This window comes from Bos indicus, chromosome 6 (assembly GCF_029378745.1).
Source record: "Bos indicus isolate NIAB-ARS_2022 breed Sahiwal x Tharparkar chromosome 6, NIAB-ARS_B.indTharparkar_mat_pri_1.0, whole genome shotgun sequence".
Lineage (NCBI taxonomy): Eukaryota > Metazoa > Chordata > Mammalia > Artiodactyla > Bovidae > Bos > Bos indicus.
In genome coordinates this window covers 2414193-2428565 of record NC_091765.1, presented here as the reverse complement: position 1 = coordinate 2428565, position 14373 = coordinate 2414193, and positions in this window count along the sequence as shown.

Below are 14373 nucleotides of genomic sequence, written 5' to 3'. Positions count from 1 at the left end.
CTTTCTAACACCATACACAAAAATAAACTCAAAATGGATTAAAGATCTAAATGTAAGACCAGAAACTATAAAACTCCTAGAGGAGAACATAGGCACAACACTCCCCGACATACATCACAGCAGGATCCTCTATGACCCACCTCCCAGAATATTGGAAATAAAAGCAAAAATAAACAAATGGGACCTAATTAACTTTAAAAGCTTCTGCACATCAAAGGAAACTATTAGCAAGGTGAAAAGACAGCCTTCAGAATGGGAGAAAATAATAGCAAATGAAGCAACCGACAAACAACTAATCTCAAAAATATACAAGCAACTCCTACAGCTCAACTCCAGAAAAATAAATGACCCAATCAAAAAATGGGCCAAAGAACTAAATAGACATTTCTCCAAAGAAGACATACAGATGGCTAACAAACACATGAAAAGATGCTCAACATCACTCATTATCAGAGAAATGCAAATCAAAACCACTATGAGGTACCATTTCACACCAGTCAGAATGGCTGCAATCCAAAAGTCTACAAATAATAAATGCTGGAGAGGGTGTGAAGAAAAGGGAACCCTCTTACACTGTTGGTAGGAATGCAAACTAGTACAGCCACTATGGAGAACAGTGTGGGGATTCCTTAAAAAACTGGAAATAGAACTGCCTTATGATCCAGCAATCCCACTGCTGGGCATACACACTGAGGAAACCAGAAGGGAAAGAGACACGTGTACCCCAATGTTCATCGCAGCACTGTTTATAATAGCCAGGACATGGAAGCAACCTAGATGTCCATCAGCAGATGAATGGATAAGAAAGCTGTGGTACATATACACAATGCAGTATTACTCAGCCATTAAAAAGAATACATTTGAATCAGTTCTAATGAGGTGGATGAAACTGGAGCCTATTATACAGAGTGAAGTAAGCCAGAAGGAAAAACATAAATACAGTATACTAACGCATATATATGGAATTTAGAAAGATGGTAACAATAACCCTGTGTACGAGACAGCAAAAGAGACACTGATGTATAGAACAGGCTTATGGACTCTGTGGGAGAGGGAGAGGGTGGGAAGATTTGGGAGAATGGCATTGAAACATGTAAAATATCATGTAAGAAATGAGTCGCCAGTCCAGGTTCGATGCACGATACTGGATGCTTGGGGCTAGTGCACTGGGACGACCCAGAGGGATGGTATGGGGAGGGAGGAGGGAGGAGGGTTCAGGATGGGGAACACATGTATACCTGTGGTGGATTCATTTTGATATTTTGCAAAACTAATACAATTATGTAAAGTTTAAAAATAAAATAAAATTAGAAAAAAAAAATACACTGTCTAGATTTGTCATACCTTTTCTTCCAAGGAGAAAGTGTCTTTAAATTTCATGGCTGTAATCACCATCTGCACTGATTTTGAAGCCCACCAAAATACAGTATGTCATTGTCTCCCTTTTTTTCCTATCTATTTGCCATGAAGTGATGGGACCAGATGCCATGATCTTAGTTTTCTGAATGTTGAATTTTAAGCCAGCTTTTTCACTCTCCTCTTTCACTTTCATCAAGAGGCTCTTTAGTTCTTCTTCACTTTCTGCCATAAGGGTGGTGTCATTTGCATATCTGAGGTTGATATTTCTCCTGGCAATCTGATTCTAGCTTGAGCTTCACCCAGCTTGCCATTTCACATGATGTACTCTGCATATAAGTTAAATAAGTAGGGTGACAATATACAGCCTTGACATACTCCTTTTCGAATTTTGAACCAGTTCATTGTTCCATGTCCAGTTCTAACTGTTGCTCCTTGTGCTGCATATGCTGTCTCAGAAGGCAGGTAAGGTGGTCTGGTATTCCTGTCTCTTTAAGAATATTCCACGGTTTGCTGTGACCCACACAGTCAAAGGCTTTAGTGTAGTCAATGAAGCAGAAATATTCTTCTGGAATTCCCTTGCTTTTTCCATGATCCAGTGGATGTTGGCAATTTGATCTCTGGTTCCTCTGCCTTTTCTAAATCCAGCTTGAACATCTGGAAGTTCACAGTTTACCTTCTGTTAAAGGCTGGCTTGAAGGATTTTGAGCATTACCTTGCTAGAATGTGCAATGACTGCAGTTGTGCAGCAGTTTGGGCATTCTTTGGATTTGCGACCTCCTTCAAAAGGACTTATGCCAGCACTGACCCCATGGCAGGTCACTGTTGACCCACACCTCCACAGGGGACTCCTGGGCCCTCATAGGCAAGTCTGGCTTAGTTTCTTGTGGGGTCACTACTCCTTTCTCCTGGATCTTGGTGCACACAAGGTTTTGTTTGTGCCCTCCAAGAATCTTGCCCTTCAAGAACTATAGACAGAGTTTCATGACATTGTACAGGAGGTGGTGATCAAAACTATTCCCAAGGAAAAAAAATGCAAGTGGCAAAATGGTTACTTGAGGAGGCCTTACAAATAGCTGAGAAAAGAAGAGAAGCTAAAGGCAAAAAAGAGAAGGAAAGCTATATCCATCTGAATGCAGAGTTCCAAAGAATCTCAAGGAGAGATAAGAAAACTTTCCTAAGTGATCAATGCAAAGAAATAGAGGAAAACAATATAATGGGAAAGACTAGAGATCTTACCAAGAAGGTTTGATATACCAAGGGAACATTTCATACAAAGACAGGCACAATAAAGGACAGAATAATGTTAGGTCCACAATAATGGACCTAACAGAGGCAGAAGATATTAAGACGAGGTGGCAAGAATACACAAAAGAATTATACAAAAAAAGGTCTTTATGACCCAGATAATCACGATGGTGTGATCACTCACCTAGAGCCAGACATCCTGGAATGCGAAGTCAAGTGGGCCTTAGGAAGCATCATGATGAACAAAGCTAATGGAAGTGATGGAATTCCAGTTGAGCTATTTCACATCCTAAAAGATGATTGCATCCTAAAAGATGATTCTGTTAAATTGTTGCACTCAATATGCCAGCAAATTTGGAAAACTCAGCAGTGGCCACAGGACTGGAAAAGGTCAGTTTTTACTCCAATTCCAAAGAAAGGCAATGCCAAAGGATGTTCAAATTACTGCACAATTCCACTCATCTCACATGCTAACAAAGTAATACTCAAAATTCTTCAAGCCAGGCTTCAACAGTACTTGAACTGAGAACTTCCAGATGTTTAAACTGGATTTAGAAAAGGCAGAGGAAGCAGAAATCAAATTGCTAACATCTGTTGGATCATAGAAAAAGCAAGAGAGTTTAAGAAAAACATCTACTTCTGCTTTATTGACTATGACAAAGTCTTTGACTATGCAGATCACAAACAACTGTGGAAAATTCTTAAAGAGATGGGGATACCAGACCACCTGACCTGCCTCCTGAGAAATCTGTATGCAGGTCGAGAAGCATCAGTCAGGACTGAACTTAGAACAATGGACTGGTTCCAAATTGGGGAAGAAGTACAACAAGGTTGTATATTGTCACCCTGCTTATTTAACTTCTATGCAGAGTACATCATGTGAAATGTAGGGCTGGATGAAGCACAACCAGGATTCAAGATTGCTGGGAGAAATATCAATAACCTTAGATATGCAGATGATACCACCCTTATGTCATAGAGCGAAGAGGAACTAAAGAGCCTCTTGATGAAAGTGAAAGAGGAGAGTGAAAAAGCTGGCTTAAAATTCAACATTCAGAAAACTAAGATCATGGCATCTGGTCCCATCACTTCATGGCAAATGGATGGGGAAACAATGGAGACAGTGACAGACTTTATTTTCTTGGGCTCCAAAATCATTGCAGATGGTGACTGCGGCCATGATATTAAAAGACACTTACCCCTTGGAAGAAAGGTTATGATGAACCTAGACAGCATATTAAAAATCAGAGACATTACTTTGTCAACAAAGGTCTGTCAAGTCAAAGCTATGGTTTTTCCAGTAGTCATGTATAGATTTGAGAATTGAACCATAAAGAAAGCTGAACACCAAAGAATTAATGCTTTTGAACTGTGATGTTGGAGAAGACTCTTGAGAGTCCCTTGGACTGCAAGGAGACCCAACCAGTCAATCCTAAAGGAAATCAATTATGAATATTCATTGGAAGGACTGGTGTTAAAGCTGAAGCTCCAATATCTTGGCCACCTGATGGCAACTGACTCAGAAAAGACCCTGATTCTGGGAAAGATTGAATGCAGGAGGAGAAAGGGACCACAGAAGATGAGATGGTTTGATGGCATCACAGACTCGATGGACATTAGTTTGGGCAAGCTCCAGGAGTTGGTGATAGACAGCGAAGCCTGGCATGCTGCAGTCCTTGGCGTCACAAAGAGTTGGACATGACTGAGCGATTGAACTGAACTGAGTACAGCACTTTAAGAGCATTATTTTTTAGGATTTGAAAAAGCTCAGCTGGAATTCCATGACATCCACCACCTTTGTTCATAGTAATGCTTCCTAAGGCCCACTTGACTTCACACTCCAGGATATCTGGCTGTAGGTGAGTGATTACTCATTCGTGGTTATCTGGGTCACTAAGACCTTTTCTGTACAGTTCTGTGCATTCTTGCCACCTCTTCTTAGTATCTTCTGGTTCTTTTAGGTCCATACTTTTTCTGGTTGTAAAATTGCGAGAGGCTTTTTCTTAGCTTCTTGAGACTTACAAATCAAAGGGACAGATAATTAATTTACAATGATATATTTTTAAAAAAAATCTAAGGGGAAAAACAGAAGGGAATGTCTCTCCCTATGGGCACCAGAGAAAATTTTAAAAAATAAATTAGGATTGCTTTTTTCCCTTATAGTGTATGACAGTAGTTCTCAGAATGGGGTCATTTTAAAATTCCTGAATGAATTTTTGGTTGTCACACTGGAGGAAGGGGAATATAAGCATCTAGCATGGAGGCCAGGGATGTTAAAACATCCTAAAACACACAAGACAGCCTTCCATGACAAAGAAATATCCAGCTCAATATCTCAGAAGTGCTGAGGCTGAGCAAGCTTGCACTTTGAGAAAAGTAACCACATCATTTATCATCTAAACTGGAACACTTTTTAGAATGGAAAGCTGGTATGGTTATTATAAGTCTGGGACAGCAGATATTTATAATATCTGTATCATGTTGTCCAGAAGATAATTACCAATGATGTGAGATTCATAAATTATGGTCAGGATATTTACACCTCTTACAGTCTCTTAGGATGTGCTTGGAAAGACTGAAAAATTAACATTCTGCAAAGGAGTGGGAGTGTGCCCTAATTTTCAATGTTCATCATTATGTAATGTGGTTGATTTTGATCTATCACATGACTCACTAAATGTGGAGGGGGTGAGGTGTGCAGGAGCACATCATTATACAGGACTCACACCAGGCAAACAGCAAAAGTGTTGACAACCTCTGAAGCAAAGAAAGTAGTGAAGTAATAGGAAGTGAGAAATGGGGAATACCTATCACTTTGTTTTTAAGGTGATTTAATTATAAGCTTATATGTTTTTTAAAAGGGGTGTTTTTAACAATGAAGTCTGAATTCCTTGCAGATTTATCAATGAGTTTCATGAGATGGCATGGGCTGGATCCAATATACCTCTATAATTTATTTTATGATGTAGCTAGAAGTAAAATTTCACTTATAAGCTGAGAATATGTAAAGTAACTACCAAGAGTGAAAGTCTGCTGCCTAAATTCTTCTCACTCTCCCTCCCCTCAAAAGAAGAAAATTCACTCATTTAATTGTTCAGAGCTCAGGTATTTCTCAGTGAAAAGGATGATCTCAAAAGCAAGTGTTTTGGCTCCATGTTGTCTCTGCAGCCTCTTGCCACCGTGTGGCACATTGACCCTAGTCTTTAAATAAGGTCCCAGAATGGCAAGTTCAGAGATGAAGACAGAAAAAGTTGGCAGGTAGGAACTCCCTGTGCCAGAATTCTACTTTCACAATATTCAGGAAAAATCTTCACAGTCTGTATAGTTACGGTTGCGGCCCCTTCCTGGTTTCATCCTAGAATGAGGCGAGAACTACCTGTTGTACTAATATCATTGAAAAGGATTTGCCAACACTTCTTAGACTTGTCAAGCTTATATTATGTTAGCTCCATTTTAGTCTTGTCTCAATAAATACCATGTTTGGAAAAAAGGTGTTAAAACATATTTAAAATACCACAACAATATTTTATAATAATATAAATGATATTATTAATATATTGATTGACTAACTAGCTATAATACTTTTCATAATTTTCTATAATGTGCTCCCTTTAAGTTGTATAAAACCTTATATCCATCTGAACTCAGGACTCTTAAAGGGGTTGAATTTTTGGCCTTTGGAGGAGTTAGTTATCTACAAACTTTCATATTTTTTTCTGGTTTTAGACTATTCAGTTTTCTCCTCAGTCACACTAAAAAAAAAAAAAAAAGTCTAGTTTTAAAAAATATTCAATTAAATCAAGAATTTAATATTCTTAAAATTAAAACTTTTTTTCTGTATCTGTTTATACTATCTTCTTACTTAATATGTTGTATAGATATCTTATCTTGGTTTACTGTATGCCAAACACTCCACAGGATTTTCCATCTTAAAAGACCAAACTTTTGGTTTTATTTGTTTAAACTGACTTACTGATTGCTGAAGTCTAGCATTTATATATGGGAAAAGGCAATGGCACCCCACTCCAGTACTCTTGCCTGGAAAATCCCATGGATGGAGGAGCCTGGTAGGCTGCAGTTCATGGGGTCACTACAAGTTGGACACGACTGAGAGACTTCACTTTCACTTTTCACTTTCATGCATTGGAGAAGGAAATGGCAACCCACTCCAGTGTCCTTGCCTGGAGAATCCCAGAGACAGAGGAGCCTGATAGGCTGCTGTTTATGGGGTCGCACAGAGTCAGACACGACTGAAGCGACTTAGCAGCAGCAGCATTTATATGTAACTCATAGGTGTATAGCTTATTTTCAAAGAAAGAGCACATCCATGGGATCAGCACTCAGATTAAGTGAAAGTCACTTTCTGGCACCCAGAAACTTACTTCGTTCTAGTTGCAACACATCTTTGTCTTCAAAGTAATAAGTATTATGACTCTAATTACTATAGATAAGAGTTCAATTCAGTCGATCATTGTGTCCAATTCTTTGCAACCCTATGGACTACAGCACACCAGGCTTCTCTGTCCATCACCAACTCCTGGAGCTTGCTTGAACTCCTGTCCATCAGGTAGGTGATGCCATCCATCCATTTCATCCTTTGTCATCTCCTTCTCCACCTGACTTCAGTGTTGATAGTGGCCTCTGATCAGGCCATGATTAAAAAGATAGCATTATAATTTGGTATTTTCTTTATCTTTGTATGTCAGTGCAGCTTAGTGACTTCACCATTAATATGATTTATTAATCTTAGAGATTTACTTCACATTTATTTAACTATAGGACTAGATATCAATATACATTGAAAAAGATGTAATTATCATTATGTTTTCACCTGGGTTGTTTAGCAATCAAGTGTAGTGGAAAGAACATAGGCTCTGGACTGACACAGACCTGGATCTGTATCTCACTAGAGTCATTCAATTGATGTGTAACCTTGGCCTGAAGAACCCATTTTTCTGACCCTTAGTATCTTCGTTTACTACATAGTAATAAGAGCAGTAATATAGGTAAATGTGAACAGTAATCAAGATAACATAATAAAGCATTATGCTTGCTACAATGAATAGGACCCACATAAAAGTATCTGTTAATAATGACAAAGGAAATAATAAAATATGTTTGAATAATGCATTATAATGTGATGATAAAAACCAAGCTCAGGCTGCGTGCTCCCATGGATGAACATTTAAATATTAGCTGTGCCAATGACAAGCTATGTTAAATACACAGAATACATTCACACTTCTGGTAAGTGACTCATTGTCTGCACCTCTAAAAGTTAAGTTTTCACATCTGTAAATTAGAAAATGATACTCATAGATGTGAAATTTTTCACTTATATAATGAAAATTAGAGATTGTATATATAAGAAACTTAGCACAGTTTCTGTATGTTAAGAAGCCTGTCATCTATGGTAACTACTGTCTTACTGCTGCTGTCAAGCATTGTGAAGATTAAATATGCAAGGCTATGGAAAGTTCTGGATAGGGTGCCTGGGTCAGGAAATAATAACACTATTGCAGTTACCTCCACTACAACGTCCATTACCACTGCTACCAAAAACTGGCTCTGCAATTCCAAATTTCTAAAGGTCAGAACTAAACAAATGAGCATGATGCATGGAGGATGTGGATAGGACAAAAAAAAATTCCTGACACTGTCCACAGTCACTGTACACTCACCTTAATCCTAAGGATTAACTTCTTACTGATAAATTTATCTTTTCAAAAAAAAATTTTTTTTTTTGGTTGTTGTTTTTAGGTCCCTATATAGAAACAAGGTCTCATATGTTTTTCATTACAAAAATACCTCTTGGATTTTTCTTCAAAAAGCTGTTCAAAACTGGCAGCATGAGTGCCCTCACCAGAATGCAGCAAGACTATGAAAGTAACCGTCTAGAAATTTGGGAGCCCTGGATTTTCTTCTCTTCGGCATCTTTAACCCAGCTGGTAATCAGATTATCTGGACCCTAGTAAGCTTTCTTCTCATTTAAGGAACTAGGACCTTCATTTCCTAGACAGGAGTAAACACCCATGAATGAATTTTACCCACCAGGATACATTGAATTGTTTTTCTAAGAAACAGCTGGATTCACTATCTGGAAGAATCACAGAAGACTTCTTCCTCTTTAATGCTGTGAAGATAAAAAGAGTCTTTCTTTTCCAGTAAGTTAGAAGACGACCCACTAAGAGTGACTGAAGGAGAAAGCATGGACAATTACAAGAATAATATATCACAAGGACACACAAAAGAACAGTGAGGTGGAAGATATATTTTTCCAGTCCTACCTAAATATCTGGGTAATATGACCTAACTTTCTCATTGGAGATATGTCATATTATGTACTTGCAGTATAATGGCATTAATCAAATATCAAAAAATGATTAAGATGAACTAGGGATTTTAATGTGTTAAAATTAAATTGAATTTTAACATTTGTGGCTCTTGATAATTGTGGCAACAACTTAATGAGATGTTATGCTCATTTTATTTTTTTTGAAATAGTTAACATACTATTTCAATAAGTAGTGTTGTGTTTCTTTCTGCTGTAGAGCAATTTGATCCACTTATATTATACATATATGTATATATATATACACACATATATAATATATAATATAATATATTATATTACAATATAATATATTAAAATATATTACAATATAATAGAATATATAATATATATATATATTATATGTATGTATATATTTGCTAATGCACTTCAGTCGTGTTCGACTCTGTGTGACCCCACAGGTGGCAGCCCACCAGGCTCCTCCGTCCCTGGGATTCTCCAGGCAAGAACACTGGAGTGGGTTGCCATTTCCTTCTCCAATGCATGAAAGTGAAAAGTGAAAGTGAAGTCGCTCAGTCGTGTCCGACTCTTAGAGACCACATGGACTGCAGCCCACCAGGCTCCTCCACCCATTCAATTTTCCAGGCAAGAGCACTGGAGTGGGGTGCCACTGCCTTCTCCATACATATATATACATATACATATATATAGATATTAGATATTATATAACATGTAATATATATATACATATATATAATTAAACATATATTATTAAATTATAAAATTATATCATATATGATTATATAATATTATTATATATTAATGTATTGTAATATATAATAATATATTATATAATATATATAATACATATGTAATATATAAAAATATAACAATGTATTATATATTACATATAATATATATTTATTATATATACATATATAATGTATATGTATACATTTTATATATATAATATATATGCATATATAATATACATGCATGCATATATATACACATAAATAAAATATATATATTACATATTATATATAATATAATATATAGCTTATATATTTTATATATATACAATTATATATAATTATATTGTATATAATATATATCATATAATAGATCTTATATTATTATATTATTTATAATTCATATTTTATTTTTTAATAAATTTAATTTATATATAATTATATTATTATTTAATTTATATTAAATAATTATTATTTATATTATTTAATATATAATATAATTGTATATATATGTGTGTATATATACATATAATACATATACATAAATACATATATATATATATATATATATATATATGGAGAAGGCAATGGCACCCCACTCCAGTACTTTGCCTGGAAAATCCCATGGATGGAGGAGCCTGGTAGGTTGCAGTCCATGGGGTCGCTAAGAGTCGGACACGACTGAGTGACTTCCCTTTCATTTTTCACTTTCACGCATTGGAGAAGGAAATGGCAACCCACTCCAGTGTTCTTGCCTGAAGAATCTCAGGGATGGGGGAGCCTGGTGGCTGCTGAAGTGACTTAGCAGCAGCAGCACATATATATAATACATATATATATATACATATATATAATACATACACATATAATATATAACAATATATATATTCAGAGAAGGCAATGGCACCCCACTCCAGTACTCTTGCCTGGAAAATACCATGGATGGAGGAGCCTGGTAGGCCGCAGTCCATGGGGTCACGAAGAGTCGGACAGGACTTAATGACTTAGTAGTAGAAGATATATATAATGTATATATATATATATGTATGTAACATATATATATGTAAAATTTATATAAATATAATTACACATATATGTAAAATATGTATTTACATATATATGTAATATATATTACATATATATGTATATTAATATATATACATATATAATGCATATATATAATATATATAATACATACAATACTGCTGCTAAGTTGCTTCAGTCATGTCCGACTCTGTGCAACCCCATAGACAGCAGCCACCAGGCTCCCCTGTCCCTGGGATTCTCAAGGCAAGAACACTGGAGTGGGTTGCCATTTCCTTCTCCAATGCATGAAAGTGAAAAGTGAAAGTGAAGTCACTCAGTCGTGTCCAACTCTTAGCGACCCCATGGACTGCAGCCCACCAGGCTCCTCCGTCCATGGGATTTTCCAGGCAAAAGTACTGTAGTGGGGTGCCATTCCCTTCTCCATATAATGCATATATATATAAAATATATTATACATATTCATTATATAATATATATAATATAATACATATATATAATATATAATACATACATATTATATATTATATATAAGACATATATATAATACATATAATATATACAATATATAATATATATACATATTTATAATACATATAATACATATGTCTATATATGTATATAATATATATACATATATATAATATATATGCATGCATATATACAGTATATATTTATAATATATTATACATGTATACATGTATACCTAATGTACATGTATACCTAATGTACATGTATACCTAATGTATTTGTATACATGTATACATAATGTATATGTATACATGTATATGTATACATATATAATATATATGTATACATATATATTATATATTATATATATATGTGCATATATATATATATGCATGCGTGTATGCTAAATCACTTCAGTCATGTCTGACTGTTTGTGACTCTATGGACTTTAGCCAACCAGGCTCCTCTGTCCATGGGATTCTCCAGGCAAGAATACTGGGGTGGATTGCTGTGCCCTCATCCAGGGGACCTTGCCGACCAAGGGATGGAACTTGTGTCTCTTATGTCTCCTGCATTGGCAGGCAGATTCTTTACCACTAGTGCTACCTGGAAAGCCTATGTACATATATACACTCTCTTTTTATATTCTTTTCTGTTGTGGTTTATCACAGGTTATTGAATATAGTTCCCTATGCTATACAGCAGGACTTTCTTGCTCTTTTAGTCCATACACAATAGCTTACATCAGCAAACCCCAACCTCCCAGTCCATTCCTTCCCCACCCCTCTCCCTGTTGACAACCAAAAGTCTATGCCTGTGAGTCTGTTTCTTGTTCATAGATTAGTCCATTTGTGTTATATTTTAGATTCTGCATATAAGTGATACCATATGATATTTGTTTTTCTCTTTCCGACTCATTTCACTCAGTATGATGGTCTCTTGTTTCATCTATATTGCTGCAAATAGCATTGTTTTGTTTCTTTTTTATGGCTGAATAACATTCTCCTGTATGTGTGTACCACATCTTTCTTCATTCATCTGTTGGTGGACGTTTAGGTTGTTTCTATGTCTTAGCTGGTGTGAATAGTGCTGCTATGTACATAGGGGTGCATGTATCTGTTTGAATTACAGTTTTGTCTGGGTATATGCCCAGGAGTGGGATTTCTGGATCATATAGTAATTCTATTTTTAGTTTTTTGAGGAATTTCCATACTGTTCTGCATAATGGCTCCAACAAATTACATTCCCACCAATAGTTTAGGATATTTCCCTTTTTTCCACACCCTCTCCAGCACTTGTTATTTGTAAACTTTTTAATGATGGTCATTAAATGACCACTAACCAGATGGTCTGATTGGTGTGAATTGATACCTCACTGTAGTTTTGTTTTTTAAAAAAAGACATACTGATTTTATTTTTCTAATTTAAGGTCTAAGTCAAAAGAGTTATTAGAAGAGATTTGGAGACTTAATTACAATAACATTATGGATACTGAGAACTAGTACCTGGCTACCTATTTAATCAAAGTGTCAATAAGATATTTTAGAATAACATCAAGCAGAGTATATTGGGCTTCCTTTGTGGCTCAGCAGTAAAGAATCCTGCAGGAGACTTTCAGGAGATATGGGCTCAATCCCTGGGTTGGGAAGATCCCCTGGAGAAGGAAATGGCAACCCACTCCAGTGTTCCACACATAGGAGTCTTGTGAGCTACAGTCCACGGGGTAGCAAAAGATCAGATTGAGAGACTAAACAACAAACATAGTAATGTGATTGTAAGGAGCTTTAACTCTTTCATAAGAGAAGAATCTTTGTTCATTATTTTTGCTTTTTTTTAAAAAAAATAATTAAGGACATTAATAAAAGTCAATACAGAACAAAAAATATATTCTGATGAGATATGGAGCCTCTACTATTTGAATAGATTTTACAGAGGATACACAAAAACATTTTAAAATCCCTTGTTAAGATTAATTTATTATGTTAACAGAGAGAAATCTAAATTCTAACTTTTCATGAATATATTTGAAAGTAAAAGATTCACAAGCTCCTTTTCATTCCTTAAATTATCCCATGACCAAATTCTTCAAAATTCAACAAATGTGCCAAAATTTTAATACATTTTATAGCTTCTTTTCAGACTAGGCTATTATAATTCAAGGCAAATAAAATCACTTTCCTCAAATTCTCAACAACTTACTCTATGTCCTCAGATTTTTGTCCATCACTGTGCTCTCTTGAGAATATTTTGGAACAGACACACACTCTTTAGTGTAGGATTATATCACTCTCTTTTTCTCTTTATTAATTAATTTATTTATTTATTTTAATTGGAGGATAATTACTGTACAATAGTGTGGTGGTTTTTACCATACATCGACATGAATCAGCCATGGGTGCACATGTGTCCTCCCATCCTGAATCCCCCTCCCTCTGCCCTCCCTACCACATCTATCCAGGTTGTCCTAGAACACTGATTTTGAGTGCCCTGCTTCATGCATGAACTTGCACTGATCATCTATTTTACATGTGGTAATATACATGTTTAAATGTTACTCTCTCAAATCATCCCACCCTTGCCTTCTCCCACATAGTCTGAAAGTCTGTTCTTTACATCTGTGTTTCTTTTGCTACCTTGCATATAGGAAAGTTGTTACTGTCTTTCTAAATTCCATATATATGAATTAATATACTGTGTTGATGTTTCTGTTTCTGACTTACTTCAGTCTGTATAATAGGCTCTAGTTTCATCCACCTCATTAGAATTGACTCAAATGGTTTGTTTTTTATAGCTGAGTAATATTCCATTGTGTATATGTACCACAACTTCCTTATCCATTCATCTGCCAATGGACATCTATGTTGGTTCTCTTCTTGAAAACTTCAGAGGAAGGTAAATTCACAAACTCATTCTATAAGGCCACCATCACCACAATACCAAAAATAGACAAAGATGCCACTAACAAAGAAAACTACAGGCCAATCACTGATTAATACAGATACAAAATTCCTCAACAAAATTCTAGCAAAGAGAATCCAACAACATATTAAAAAGATCATACATCATGATGAAGTGGGCTTTATTCCAGAGATGCAAGGATTCTTCAATATTTTCAAATCAATAAATGTGATACACCATATTAACAAATTGAGATAAAAAACATATGATTATCTCAATAGATGCAGAGAAAGCCTTTGACAAAACTCAACA